Source organism: Danio aesculapii, chromosome 13, assembly GCF_903798145.1.
Source record: "Danio aesculapii chromosome 13, fDanAes4.1, whole genome shotgun sequence".
Lineage (NCBI taxonomy): Eukaryota > Metazoa > Chordata > Actinopteri > Cypriniformes > Danionidae > Danio > Danio aesculapii.
This window is the reverse complement of record NC_079447.1, coordinates 4,837,598-4,854,089: the sequence shown is the minus strand read 5'-3', so window position 1 is coordinate 4,854,089 and position 16,492 is coordinate 4,837,598. Positions and strand designations below refer to the sequence as shown.

The window sequence follows — 16,492 nt, the reverse complement described above, 5'->3', positions numbered from 1 at the left end:
TTTTGTTTTAGCTTAGATTGTTATGTTACATAACGTTGAGAAATAATGTTTATTTCATTACATTAATTTTATGTGTTAGCATGATGGTGTTTAGTAGTTTTTTACTAGTTGTGTGAATGAGCTCCTTCTATACTGTATATTAGCATGTTTCTCTGCTTGTGGGAAGAATTGTTTTTCACGAGTTCACACTTGCAATAGTTTCAGAATAAAGCGTATTTGGCGTGCTGTCCGGGGAGAGGGCTCTGAGCTCGGGGAAGACACCCAAACTCGAGTTATTCCTCTTATCGGGAAACAAAGAGGAATAGGGATTCGAGCGAAGTATCTAGCCCGGCCCCAGAACGCTCCCCCCGGGATTGTAATGCTTAAGAGGTGAGGTGACGGGGTGGTGGAGGGATGCTAAAGTCGTAAGATGCTGCAGGTAAGACAGCTTTTGGTATATATAGGGGTTTGGTCAAGAACTGATTGGATAATAGAATAATTGTCAATGACGTATTTGATACTGAAACTTCTGCGCGTACTCCTACCGAAATTTGTTTATAAAACATCACGTGATGAGCATTCGTTCATTATATGACCTTCTCATCACCACATGTTTATGGTTGTGTGTTAACATGCATGTCTGTGTAACAAAAGATAAGATGTGCAGATATTAGTACTTTGTATTAACACTATAAATGATTGAAATAAGCTGGTTTACCATACAAAATAAAACTACTTTGATGGTTTGTACAGTATATTAACTGAGAAAAACTGGTAATCTCAGCTGCTGTTTTTTACCTTAAATTTACAACAACAATTTCAGATGAACACACAACTAAAGTACTTCCGGCAGGTTTTGAGCATATTACAGATCCATATCACTACGCTGAATGATTTCTGTTGATTTAGTTACAACAGTCAAAAATCACATCAAAACAAAAGCTTTTGCATTAGATGGTAAGAAACTAATCACACAGCAGTAATTTAAGGACAAAAACCTGACAAATAAATTCAACCCAGGCTCATTCCGAAAACCTAGTCCCGAGGACGTTTCTGGAGACCGAGAAATACAGTACGTCCCGGGAGGTACGTATTTTTGCAGTTTTTGGTTGGCCTTATTTCAGTTATTCCTTATAAATAGCACACATGTCAGATGTAAAACTGCACCATCAGCATGGTAATTACAAACGGGATACACACAGACGAAGCCTCTTTTATCGCAGAGCCGAATTAAGCTGTGAAACCAAACAAGTCTGTGGATCGTCTGTGTCCTCTGAGAGGAGCTGGCAATTTTAAGAAAAGCTGAGCATCTTCATTCAAACTCTCTGATCTCTGCGAGAACAGCAGCGCTCAGGGCTGAGAATACAGAAACAACAGACAGAGAGAAGGCAAAGAGGTCAGAGACAGAGGATCAGAACACAGGATCACATGTAAGCGCTGCTGCATTACATGAAGGAAATCCCTCAGGGAAGTTCTTGCAAAGCAGAATAGTGCTGAAGTTTTGCATGAAGTTAAGATTCGTATAGAAGCCACAGGAGCCAATGCATTCATATCTATTTTTTCTTATTGTTCTCCTGTATTTTACTTCATAATGTTGTTAACATGATGGAATTTACTAACAATAGCTATGTTTTCATGCAAATACGCAAATTAAATTTATGTGTAAAACTGGAAATAGCACATAAAATTGCGACAAATATCAGAATCAGAATCAGAAAGAGCTTTATTGCCAGGTATGTTCACACATACGAGGAATTTGTTTTGGTGACAGAGCTTCTACAGTGCAACAGCATTACAGAGACAGGACAAAAAACAGATAATAAATATATTTAAAAAAAAATAGAAGTAGTGAGTGCAAATATACAGATTGACAAGTGTATGTACATGTTTATTACTATATACAACGTTGTTTGTGCAGCTGTTATGTGCAAATTGGCATGTAAAGTGTGTTGTTAAATAAGTGTATATGTGTATAAAAGTGTATAGCAGTAGTGATGTTGGTTCCACAATTATTATCATCAAGTGTTCATGAGATGGATTGCCTGAGGGAAGAAACTGTTTCTGTGTCGGGCTGTTCTGGTGTGCAGTGCTCTGTAGCGTCGACCAGAAGGTAAAAGTTCAAAGAGGAAGTGTGCTGGGTGTGAGGGGTCCAGAGTGATTTTGGCAGCCCTTCTGCTCGCTCTGGATAAGTACAGTTCTTGGGGAGTAGGAAGGGTTGTACCAGTGATTCGCTCAGCAGTCCGAACTATTCGACGTAGTCTTTGAAGATCGTATTTAGTAGCTGAGCTAAACCAGACAGTTATTGATGTGCAGATGACTGATTCAATGATGGAGGTGTCGAACTGTTTCAGCAGCTCCTTTGGGAGGTTAAACTTCCTCAGCTGACGAAGAAAGTACAGCCTCTGTTGAGCTTTTTTGACAATGGAGTCGATGTGAGTGTCCCACTTCAGGTCCTGAGAGAATTCTATGGTAGGAGAAGCTGTGTGTCTTTTATGTATCTTATATAATAAATGACTTGCATGTTAGAAGATAAAGACGAAATACAATGAAATTGAGGGGGCTTTTGGAGACAAGAGACACTCTTTGGGAGTGCAGACAGATGCTCAAGACATATAATAATAATAATAATAATAATAATAATAATAATAATAATAATAATAATAATAATAATAATAATAATAATAATAATAATAATAATAATAATAATAAAATGAAATAACAATAATGTAATAATAATACTGAACCACTGTGATCACAGACTGGCTGAGTGGTTTAAGAATGAGCCAAACAACATTTCAGGTGTTGTACAATGTGCTGGAAATGCTTCTTTTTTCCATTAATGTGTCCCATCACACACATTATCATCATCATCATCATCACATGACCTGTTTTAACAAAATCACATGACTTTTTAAATGTGCATACTGGAATTTATTTGGTAAATGTGTTTCCATCATAGTATACGCACATATTTTCTTATTAAATAAAATGTTTTTATTGCTTCTCATTTTCAAAAATTATGCACATCTTGGTGTTTCCATTATGCGATAATTCAAAATGCGCATAAAAATAAGTGGGTGGAAACACAGCTAATGAAACTGATTCAGATCCTTCCAGAACAAGAGAAAACAATAAATCGAACTCTAAATAAAATAAAATATAACGGTTGACAAACTTGTTGGGCTGTCTAGAAGGCGTCAAAGTCAGTTCCTGGAGGGCCAGTGCTCTGCACAGTTTAGTTCCAACCCTAATTAAACATACCTGATCAAATTAATTGAGTCTTTCATGCTTGTTTGAAACCTACAGGTAAGTGTGTTGAAGCAGAGTTGGAACTAAACTGTGCAGGGCTGTGGCCCTCCAGGAACTGGCTTCTAAATAAATGAGAGAAAAAAATTGAAAAGCATGACTTTTAATGGGGTTTTATTTAATTAATTAAAGTAAAATTAATGCAGGATCACAGTTATTCTTCTGCTGCCATGAAAACCATCTAGCTGACTCACAATTTAATTGATTAAATTGGTTACAACAAAGGTTCATTGGGAAAATGTGCCCAGTGCTACATTTTTACACCAGTGTGACTGGCTTGCTCAGTAGCTCACCAAGAATGGTGTCAGACTTGGGATTCAAAGCGGAGTTTGGTTCGAGTCTGGCAAAGGATGGTTCCAGAAACTAGGTAATTAGACAGCAATTTAACTTTTAAAAATCATATATCCCATGTCACAAAAACTGCTTTCTTTCATCTGAGAAATATCGCTAAGTTACGAAGTATTCTATCCATCTCAGATGCAGAAAAGCTAGTCCATGCTTTTATGACTTCTAGGCTGGACTACTGTAATGCACTCTTCACTGTAACGCACAAACTTCAATTAGTACAAAATGCAGCTGCCAGAGTTCTTACCAGGTCTAGAAAATTTGATCACATCACCCCAATTTTATCCTCCTTACACTGGCTGCCTGTTAAATTTCGTTTTGAATTTAAAATATTGCTTCTTACATATACAGCTTTAAATAATCTAGCTCCTGTTTATCTAACCAATCTTCTGTCTCGCTACAATCCAACTCGCTCTTTAAGGTCTCAAAACCCAGGGCTTCTGGTAGTACCTAGAATAGCAAAGTCGAGTAAAGGAGGTCGAGCCTTCTCATTTATAGCTCCTAAACTCTGGAATAGCCTTCCTGATAACGTCCGAGGCTCAGACACTCTCTCCCAATTCAAAACTAGATTAAAGACCTATCTGTTCAGTAAAGCATACACTTAGTGCACCACTTAGGGGGCTTCCACACAGGTTATGCATCTTGCTGATATACACTGTGAACATCAGCTACGCTAATTATTTTCTTTATTCTCCATTTCCACCTGGGGATACTCTTCCCGAGGCCCTCAGACTATGCAGAGTCACTGATTCGATCCAAGACCAACGACGAGATGATCCCAAGGTTTCCATATCCTGGACCAGGCCGTATCCTGAGCAGCTACTGTGATGGTCATGGAAGAGTGGAGAACATGAGACTGATTCCTGTGATGCTCCAGAGACAGACGAGTCTTCGCTGAGGCCAGCTTCCAGCCTCCGCCACTGAGACTGCAGCTCTGCACAAGACGTTTGGCCAGCGGAGAAATTAAAATGATCGTGCCCAACTGAGCCTGGTTTCTCTCAAGGTTTTTTTTTTCTTCACTTCCGTCTTTAGTGAAGTTTTTTTTCCCTCTCCGCTGTCGCCACTGGCTTGCATGGTTCGGGATCTGTAGAGCTGCGCATCGTTGGATTTGCTCTTCAGTGTTTGGACTCTCAGTAGTGATTATTAAACCACACTGAACTGAGCTGAACTGAACTGAACTTAAACACTACAACTGAATTACACTGTTCCTATTTACTGTGACCTTTTATGTGAAGCTGCTTTGACACAATCTACATTGTATAAGAGCTATACAAATAAAGGTGAATTGAATTGAATTGAATTAAAATAAAACCCAAATAAAGCCATGTGGCATCATGATAGAACGTGGCTGCTTCAGGTTTGCTTCTGAAAACACTATTGGTTGGGTTTGGGGGGGGGGGGGGGGGTTTGGCAGTCGATATCAAGTTGTATATCAAGCGATATCAAGCTATGTCATCGTGAATAATATATCCAATATATAAGACAATCAGCTTCTCTCATGGAACCGTGCGATAAGGAAGTATGCAAAAAATATACACAATGGTCTCTGGTGAATTTACGAGAAATGGCACATATGAGAAAAAAGTGCCTCAGTAATGTATTTGATATTGTCAAAAATGTACACTAGTGCATTTGTGTAAACAAAAACTGCAAAAAGACGTAGCCCCGGGTACATATTTCTCGGTTTACAAAAATAAAGCTCTGGGCACATATTTCCAATGAGCCTGGGTTGGTTGATGATGTCCACAGCACAAACTGTTCAGACCAAAAAAAGTGCAATTCTAGGGTTTAGGTGTTTGCATGAGAATTTTGAAACAGAGCTCTGCAGTGCAAACACAGTTCTTTCAGTTGCTTTATTCAGTCATTGCTCTAAAGGAGAATAAATAACAACAACACGCAAATTCAAAACCTCTGTTTTGCTCATTAATAATGGTACGTCACAAATTTTCCTTTCCCCGTTTAATTCCCAAATTCCCTCATCGAAACCAAATTCCCTCCAAAACACAGTTCAGCTTCCTGTTTCTCATTGCTGGTCTCTTGCACAGGCCATTGAGATAAACAGCCGAGTTAAAGATATTACAGCCACATGGACTCACACACACGCTCACACATGATGTCAGATGACTATCTGGCAGGCGATTGTTGTGTTGAGAAACACTGCGAGTCTGTGTGACTCTGAGAGCCTGAAGCTTGCAGCTCTACTGTGCTGGCAGCGTTTCTACTATCATCTAAAGTTATAACGCTTCGATAACCATCTCAGCTGAACGTCAATAAAACAGCCTAATGACAACTAAAGGAACAAACTCCAGCTTATTCCCTGGCAGCCGGCATTGGGAAACATACTGCAGACGTAATGAAATACGCAACTAAATCAAGAATGAGTTTGAGACCTGCTTTTTCCCCCCTAAGAGACTCTGAGTCACCGTGAATCACAGGGTAATCATGTTTCTGATCAAGCTGAGAGATGATTGGCTGAGTAAAGGCCACATCTGTCCAACAGCTCTCTTACATGCCTTACATTTAAACGTGACTCCTTTAAAACAGAACTATTTGTTGCGGTGTGTCATGCATGCATGTTCATGCATCTATAAATAACTTCTGAAGCATGTTCAGGTTAAATCAATATATTTTGCATGCATGAAGGTTTGAAAAAAATGCAAAAAATGGAAATTTGATTAATCAAAAATCATTTATGGTCAACAAGATGCTAAATAAAATGCATTTATTTTATATACTTGCAAATCAAGTTTTTAATACAAAATTATTAGACCTCCTGTGACATTTTTATTCTTTTTAAAATATTTCCCAAGTCATGTTTATCAGACCAAGGATAATTTCACAGTATTTCTTTTTTTTCTTTTATAAGTTTAAGGTCAATATTCTTAACCTAATTAAGAAAGTTTTCAATAGAACAAACCACTGTTATCAAATAACTTGCCTAGTTAACATAAAAACTTTAAGTCTTTAAGGGCCCTATCATCCACCCAGCGCAATAAGGCACAACATGTGTTTGCCGGGATTTGTTACCATTTTCAGACCAGCGCAAATGTAATTTTTGTCAAGTTTTGCGCCATGTTGTTTAAATAGCAAATCCATTTACGCCACTATGTGGACTCATGGGTGTGCTGGTCTATAAAGGAGGTGTGTTAATGCGCACTGTTTGTGTGTTGCTACTTTGAAGATCTGAATAGACTGCGCCATTGACCAACTAAAAGCTGATCTAAAATTCAGTGCAGCACACGTTAGTTATGCGCCTATGCAGGTCCAAATGCTTACACATTGCTTAATAAACACAGGATGAACAACAATACACAAATATCTTTACATATGAAAACAAATTAAAGGATTAAAATGTTAGAAAAATGCCTTATTCACCTTAAGGGTCTTTTTTCAATTTATTTATGACTATTTACATTTGTATAATGTTAAATTATTATTAGCAATATTATTTATTATATGCATATTTATGTTAGTTAAAAAAAGTTTAGATTTGTCCACTTGTTGGGTTTTGGAGGTGTATTCATCATTATATGGGGTATAAGAACAGGACGTGTGTTTGGATATAACTCCGCTTTTTGACCACACTATGTTATTATTGTTCATTTATTCTTCTGCTGGAAATTAGAACTGAATATAGAAATAGTTTTGAAACAAATCTTTGTGCTTAACAAACTAAATAAATATGCGGGCTAATGAATGTCTTCAGTGGAGTGAGTTTCCACCGTTTCCTTATCCATGAATGTAAAGCAAAGTAAAGAGTAAAAGTAAAGAGAAAGTAAAGAGGCCGAATGGAGGAGGCTCATTCTTCATCCACGTGCTGCAGATGCTCTGTTTTCTCGCTAGTGAAGCGTTCAGTTTTTCCACTTACAAAGTCCACCATGTAAATAGCAAATGCACCATGGTGCAATGCAACTGACTCTTAAAGGGAATGGGAGATGAGACTCTGATTGGTTTAATGCACATTATGCTCAAAACACACCCAGAACTCATTAAGAGAATACGCACAACCCTGTTAGACCATGCACTGGGGCACAAAGCCTATTTTTCCATCCTTAAAATATCAAAAGTAAATTCGAACATGCCCTTAATGCGTTTGCACTTCATACTCGGCTCCTATATTGTTAAAATAGAGCCCTAAATGTCACTTTAAGCTGAATACTAGTATCTTGCAAAATAAGTCAAAAACCATTACCATGGAAAAAATACAGACAAAAAATAAAGTTATTAAACCTATCATGTTGAAAAATAAATTAAAATTAGAAATTTGGAAATATTTTTAAAAGAATAAAAATTTCACAGGAGGGATAATAATTTTGACTTCAAATGTACATTATATAACGTCATTTACCCCTGTGATGCAAAGCTCAATTTTCAGCACGATTGTTCCAGTCTTCACTACAACATGATACTTGAGAAATCATTTGCAATATATTTTTATCATTATTATTAATATCAAATACTGTTGCGGTGCTTAAAAATCTTACAGAAACATTTTTCTTTCAGGTTTTGATGGAAAAAAGTTAAAAAGAGCTGCATTTAATAAAATTATGGTATACAGTGCTCAGCATATATCAGTCTTTTAAATGATATAAGCTGTCCAAAAATTAGTACACCAAAATGTATATGCTAAGGGAAAATATGAAATAAAAATTAAAAACTAGGAAAAATCAAGAAAAAAAAAAATATGTTGAAATTTTGTGGTTAGTACTTTTTTGCAAAATTTGGCATGAATTTATATGTATAATATTTCTATTTCGAAACAAAAATATTATTTTAATAAATATGTGTTTAATAATTCTGCTTTGTTCAAATGCACTAAAATATTACCTATTCAATGTGCAAATTATACATTGACGATTGGGGGGGGGGTCAACTTTTTTCAGTTGTAGTTTGGTAATACATGCTTTAGTGAATCAAATTCATAAATGTATTTAAATTACATCTAATTTATTAATAAAATGCATCCGTTTTCAGCTTTTTGAGGGATATTTAGCGACTATTTTAGAGGTCACTGTAGGTCAAACTACACAAATGATGTGTTTTTTTAGGCTACATGCAGATATTAACACCTATTTTACAAGAAACGTGTTTTGTGAATACTTAAGATGTCTATCGGTGCTCTAGAACTGCCAGTTTCAGACTGTTGAATGATATTTTTCCTAGCATTGATTGGCGCAATTCTGCATTCACAATGGTGTCAACCGTTATAGGGGGATCAAATGTATATTTATAATTGACATTTAATTATTAATATGTAAGATATAGATCTGAGAAAGCTATTTCTTAGTATTAAAGGGCTGACTCTCCACACATCTTGTTTTGATGTCCTTCAGGGGGATCAGGTGTTAATTAGAGAGGGGGGTGGGGTCAATCCCCCCCAAACCCCCCTTGTAATTCACACCCTGCCTATATTCACTGAGAAATTGATAAAAAATATTCATTTTCAAAATGGGGTGTACTTATTTATGTTGAGCACTGTTTATTTGGCCAAAAATATCTTTGTCATCATTTTCAGATTAGCCTAATGCATCCTTGGTGAATAAAACTATGTGTTCCCTTTTAAAAAGTGCTATTTCAATTCTGAATATATCATTTAAAAGATCAGAAACACAACAGTTTGATCTCTAAAATCAGACTTTGTGAGCTAGGCCACATGTTTATTTGTTGTGCCACATCAGCAGCCATTTAAAAACATTTATACAGCCGGGCCTGTGTTGGTGTTTCCCCTGCACATGGTGCTCCTGGACATGAGCCCAAATGCCCATGTGTTTAATCCGGTCCGGACTTGTAAACACTAATCTACCAACCAAAATTATCATCATTACAGCAACCCTTATAACCTGTCATCTCTCCGTAGCCCTCTTTGAACATATCAGTACTGTAAGTGTCCTTGCTGCTGTCAGACCACCCTGATGTTCTTCCTGTAAGACGCCCATCAGAGAAGCTCAAGGTTTTATCCCACACAGCAGGGTGCTGGAGTTACGACAAAATGAGGAGACTGACATGAGTAGGACCAACATGACACAACTCAAGCTTTAAAGAGGAGCTATTATGCAAATATCATTTTTATAAGGGGTTTAAACACAGTTGTGTGGGAACAGTGTGTGAATATAATCAGCCTATAATGATACAAGTTAATTAATTATATTTCTTTATAATCACACTTGATAAAAACAGTCTGCAGAAACACTTTGATTGGCATTCTCCCTTTGTACGTGTCATCATAAGGGGGAAAGCCCCGCCCATTAGTGACTGTCTCTCCCTCATTAACATAAACAGCCCTAAGTGAGAAGCAGCCATCCGATATTATTGTTTTGAATCTGTCACTATGCTGACACATAGGCATTTGTAGCTCCACCCTCTTTTAAAAAGAGTACAATCTCATTTGAATTTAAAGCGACAGTCGGCACAATTTGGATCAAAGCCTAAAAGTGTCAGTTTCAATGAGTTATGGTCTTTATATGCGTTTTTTTTTTTTGTATTCATATGCGAAAAATTGGTCACGTAAACAAACGAACCTTGCACACTGAGGCCAATGCGTATTAATTAATCAAGTACGAAAAAACACACAAAACATTTCGGAACAGTTCAAGCAGTGATACTTTGTTCTCCTCTCTCTTCTCCAACGTAGAAAAAGAATGAGGAATAGACTATACATATTGGGCCCTATCATACAACCTGCGCAATGCGGCGCAAGACGCGACGCAATTGTTTGCTAGTTTCAGCTTGGCGCATAAGTCGTTTTGACATTTTGCGCCACGCTGTTTAAATAGCAAATGCATTAGGCTTTCTGATTCAAAAAAGGAGGCGTGTTGAGGTGCATTGCTGGCATGTTGCAGTTTTGAGGAACTTAAATAGACGGTTCAATACACCAGATCAAAGCTGGCCTATAGTCCAGTGCAGAGCGCGTTAGTTGTGCACCTCACTTACACATTGCTTAATACACACAGGGTGTACAGCAATACGCAAATATCTTTACATATGAAACAGAATTAAAGGATTAAAATATTACAAAAATGATTACTTTTTAGCCTACATAAATATAAAAAGCATACTTTCATGCCTTCTTCATCTCGGGGGGCTTTTTCAGTTTATTCATAACAATTTGCTTTTGTATAACGTTATCATTATTAGCAGTATTATCTATTATATGCATATTTATATTTGTATTATTAAAAACAAGCTTAGATTTGCCCACCTGACGGGTTTAGACCATATGGGGCACAGCATGTGTATTTGGATATAACTCAGTTTTCTGACCACACTTCATTATTATTGTTCATTTATTCGTTTGCTGGAAATTAGGACTCAATTTAGAAATAGTTTTGAAACAAATCTTTGCGCTTAACAAACTAAATTAATTATGTATTGGCTAATGGATGTCTGTGCGTACAACACGTTTCCCTATCCATGAGAGTGAAAGCGAAAGTAAATAATGAGGAGGCTCATCTCTCATTCTCGTGTTGCAGATGCTCTGTTTCACTGTTTTCTCGTTAGTGAAATGCTCAGTTTTTCCACTTACAAAGTCCGCCATGTAAATAGCAAATGAGCTATGGCACGGTGCAACTGGCTCTTAAAGGGAATAGGAGATGAGACTCTGATTGGTTTATTCTCAAAACATACCTATAACTCATTAAGAGAATAAGCTCAACCCTGTTAGACCATGCGCCACAGCGTATGTCTATGGGCAGTACGTCAAATGTATGGACACACACACACCAAGCAGCAGCAGGGCAGAGATGTGCCAATCACAGAATCCAGCATATAGTCTTTATTTTATGGTTTAAATTTTTTTATGATGGACGAACGTTTCGGAGGCAGTGTGGCAATACAATTAAACATGAGGTTGAATTTATTGTTTAAGGTGCAAAAATTACTGATGAAAATTCCAGATTCAGAGTGCAATAACCTTTCTAAAACATTATTTGCATGGTATTTTCAACTGAAACTCAACACACACTCTTGGGACATCAGAGACTTATTTTACATCTGTTAAAAAAGGGGGCATAACAGGTGCCCTTATGGTGCAAATGTCCTGTTTGTCCAGTCAGAGCTTTCCGAGTTTGTCATCATAAGAAAGTGGCCTTCACTTCAAACATTCGTGCTTTCTTATGATGTACAGAACAGCTGGAGTTTAACAATGCGGTCTTCCTGAAAGATATTTGCAACAATGATGGCTTGAGTTTCTGCCCATGTTTTACAAGTCGATGTGGTTTGTATTAAACAACTGCTGAGATGGTCGAAAATTCAGTCGTTAAACGTTGTTAGATGCAGAAATTGTGGAACAACGGACAAAGTAAAGCGTGCTTGAGATTTATATCGCTACAAAAGTCTAACAAGACCCTTGTTGGAGGAAAACCATTGATTTCCTTCTCATTACTGCACTTTAGTTATGTAAAAAAGACAAATCTCAACAATGTTGACCATAATTACCTGTTTATAGCTGAATTCTTTAATCTTGACCTTTTATTTAAACTGTGAACAGGTTTCCTTTCAGATCTGCACAAAATCATTTTGCCACTGGGCATAATGGCAGAAACTTGTATCATTAGAGGCAAATAATAAGGCAGTAAATGCATATTTAATATTTTGCATTGGTGAATCAGCAGAAAGTTAGTGAGTTTTAGATTAAATTATTATATTTTCACACCTATTAAGATATTTTAACCGTTTAATATTCATTAAAAAATACAACTGAAATACAAAATTATTAGCCCTCCTGTGAAATCCTTTTTCAAATATTTTCTACATTCAAGACATTTTAAACATCATTTCTACAGTAATGACTAATTTATTTTGTCTTAGTAAGTCAATAATATTTTACTAGTTATTTTTCAAGACACTAGTATTCCACTTAAAGTGCAATTTAATGGTTTAACTAGATTAATTAGGTTAAATATGGAAGTTAGGGTAAGTCACTGGACAACTGTGCTTTATTCTGCAGTTTTAAAAGCTGTTTCATAGTAAAAATAATAAGGATTTCTCCAGAAATGTATATCTATAATAGATATAGAATATAGAATAATCACTCTGTAAAACAGCATTCACATATACATACTTACATACATACATACATACATACATATATATATATATATATATATATATATATATATATATATATATATATATATATATATATATATATATATATATATATATATATATATATATATATATATATATATATATATATTCATACATATATGTTATTTTAAGTGCCTACATAAGACTAAGGTTTCTGTGACATTAAACTTTATTACGTCCTCGAACTACTGCTCAGTAGTCAGTTGTGCTTATATTCAAATCCCTCCAAACTCAAACATTTAACTTTCAGATTTAAAATAAAGGTCAGAGATTGGTCAGTGTTTGCAAATTGTTAATAAATGTGTCACTTGTTTAGTGGTTGTGACATTGAAATTGTGCAACTTGAGAATAATAATGTAGCCTAAATATATTTATCACTTCTGCCAGTTGAATTTAGGTTTCAGAATTCACACTAAAAAACTTTACCTTTTGTTTGTCACACAGCTAAATTATTACATTGTTTGGATTGTTACATCAATCAACAATCAAAGTAATATATTGCAACAATCCTATAAAAACAAATCTAACAAGCATAATCCCATGTTTTACAAGTCGATGTGGTTTGTATTAAACAACTGCTGAGATGGTCGAAAATTCAGTCGTTAAAGGTTGTAGACGCGAAAATTAGGGAACAACGGACGAGGCAAATCATGCTTGATATTTATATCACTTCAAAAGTCTAACAAGACCCTTGTTGGAGGAAAACCATTGATTTCCTACTCATTACTGCACTTTAATTAGGCTAAATCGGCTTATACAAATCTCAACAATGTTGACCATAATTACCTGTTTATAGCTGAATTCTTTAATCTTGACCTTTTATTTAAACTGTGAACAGGTTTCCTTTCAGATCAGGACAAAGTCATTATGCTCAATGAAATAATAAGGCAGTAAATGCATATTTAATATTTTTGCATTGGTGAATCATCTGAAAGATATTGAGTTTTAGATTAAATTAATATATTTTCACACCTATTAAGATATTTTAACTGTTTAATCTTCATCATAAAATACAACTGAAATACAAAATGATTAGCCCTCCTGTGAAACTTTAACCCTTTTTCAAATATTTTCTACATTCAAGACATCATAAATTAAATTTTAATTAAGCATAATCATTTTAATAACTCATTTCTAATAACTAATTTATTTTATCTTTGCCATGATGACAGCACATAATATTCAACTAGATATTTTGCAAGATACTAGTATTCAGCTTAAAGTGAAATTTAAAGGCTTAATTAGGTTCATTATGTTAACTAGGCAAGTTAGGTTAATTAGGCAAGCCATTGGACAACAGCAGCGACAATGAAACCACACTAAACTGAACTTCAACTCTGAAAACTTGACTGAAGCAGTTTCAATTTCAACTTACTAGAACTTCTAAGCTGCTTTGACACAATCTACACAATATTATTGAAATAAAGATGATTTGAATTGAATTGGTTTATTCTGCAGTCAATTAATTAAAAATTCTGCAGTTTTAGCAGTTTTTACATATTAAAAGTAATGACTTTCTCCAGAAAAAAATATATATTATAGGAAATACTGTGAAAAATGTATTTGCTCTGTACAACAGTACTTATTTATTAAAAAATAATAATAATAATTAAGTGTCTACATAAGACTAGGGTTTTTGGGACATTAAACTTCATTATGTCCTCACTACTCAGTAGTCAGTAGTGCTTATACTCTCATACTTGCAGACTTTTCTAAGTCAAACATTTAACTTTCATTTTTAAAATAAAGGTCAGAGATTGGTCAGTGTTTGTAAATTGTTAATAAATGTGTCATTTCTTTAGTGGTTGTGCCACTGACATTGTGCAATTTAGCAATAACAATGTAGCCTAACTTAAGTTTAGCCTAACTCTTGCTCGCATTTAGGTTTCAGAAAACAATCCTAAACTTTTGTTTGTTACACAGCTACATAATTACATTGTTTGGATTGTTACATCAAGCAACAATCAAAATAAATCCACTGCAATAATCCTATTGACTATTCTTGAAGGAACCAGTGTGATGCTATCTTCAGAATAGTCTACAAATATACAATATCCCTAACGCTTCAACACAGCTCTTGTGATCACAATTCAGAACCACAATTCACAAACAGTGCTTTTTTTCCAGGTTTAAATGGAGCATATAAACAATTGCCATTGGGCTTGTTGGAGGAAAACCATTGATTTCCTACTCATTACTGCACTTTAGTTACAATAAATCAGCTTAAACAAATCTCACAAAATCTATATGCTCAATGAAATAATGAGGCAATAAATGCATATTTTAATTTTTTTGCATTGGTGAATCATCTGAAAGATGAAAGATAAGTTTTAGATGAAATTTAGATTTAGATATTTCCTATAATATTTTGCTCTTCTGGAGAAAGTCTTAATTGTTTTATTTCAGCTAAAATAAAAACATATGTAATGAAAAAAAAAGCCCCCTTAAGCAAAGCTTTTTTCTTCTTTTTTAAAACCAATGTTATATAATGAAAAATATCTGATCTAATATTATGTTCTGTCACCATGGCAAAGATAAAAGAAATCAGTTATTAGAAATTAGTTGGACATGGACGCTTTTCACTTCATAAAATCATAAACATTTGTTTGTTACACAGCTTATTATCAAGCAACAATCAAATGAAACAATCCTACTGACGTTTACTTGAAGGAAACAGACTGAAGCTAACTTCATACATACTAAAAGGTTGCCGTTGGGTTTGTGGGAGGAAAAAACATTGATTTCCTACTCCTCAGTAACATTAAATTGGCTTTTATAAATCTCAACAATGTTGACTAGAATTACCAGTATATAGCTGAAATCTGTTACCTTTTATTTAAACTGTGAACAGGTTTCCTTAAAAATCTGAACAAAATCTATATGCTAAAAGAAATAATCAATCAATAAATGCATATTTATTTATTTATTTTTTTTGCATTGTTGTTGAGTTTTAGATTAAATTTAGATATTTCCTCAAATATTTTTGTTCTTCTGGAGAAAGTCTTAATTGTTAAATTTTTAGCTAAAATAAAAACATATTTCAGAAATATATATAAATTTAAGGTCAAAATTATTAGCCCCCCTAAGGAATGTTTTAAACCACTGTTATACAATGACTTGCCTAATTACCCTAACTTGCCTAATTACCCTAGTTACGCCTTTAAATGTCACTGTAAGCTGAATACTAGCATCTTGAAAAATATCTAGTCAAATATTATGTGCTGTCATCATGGCAAAGACCAAGAAATCGGAAATTCATTAGACATGGAGGCTTTTCACTTCGTAAAATCATAAACTTTTGTTTGTTACAGAGCTTATTATCAAGCAACAATCAAATAAGATCCAATGGAACAATCCTACTGCCGTTTACTTGAAGGAAAAAGGCTGAAGCTAACTTCAAGATAGCCTACAAACATACACTATCCCTACAGTCTCATCACTTCCACACGGCTCTTGCGATCAAAATTCAGACCCAGAATTCACAAACAGCATTTTTTTTTAAGGTTTAAATAGAGCATACCAAAAGGTTGCCGTTAGGTTTGTTGGAGGAAAAACCACTGATTTCCTACTCATTAGTAACATTAAACTGGCTTTTACAAATCTCATCAATGTTATAACACATAATTATCAGTATGTAGCTGAAATCTTTTACCTTTTATTTAAACTGTGAACAGGTTTCCTTTCAAATCTGAACAAAATCTATATGCTAAAGGAAATAATCAATCAATAAATGCATATTTAATTTTTTGCATTGCTGAATCACCTGAAAGTTGTT

The 16,492-nt window shown here is 34.9% G+C and overlaps 1 protein-coding gene across 1 annotated transcript in view; it reads right to left on the bottom strand.

Annotated features, from left to right (window-relative positions):
* Positions 1 to 16,492, bottom strand: part of itga9 (integrin, alpha 9) — a 234,721-nt gene that overhangs the window by 196,631 nt on the left and 21,598 nt on the right. The window lies entirely within an intron of this gene.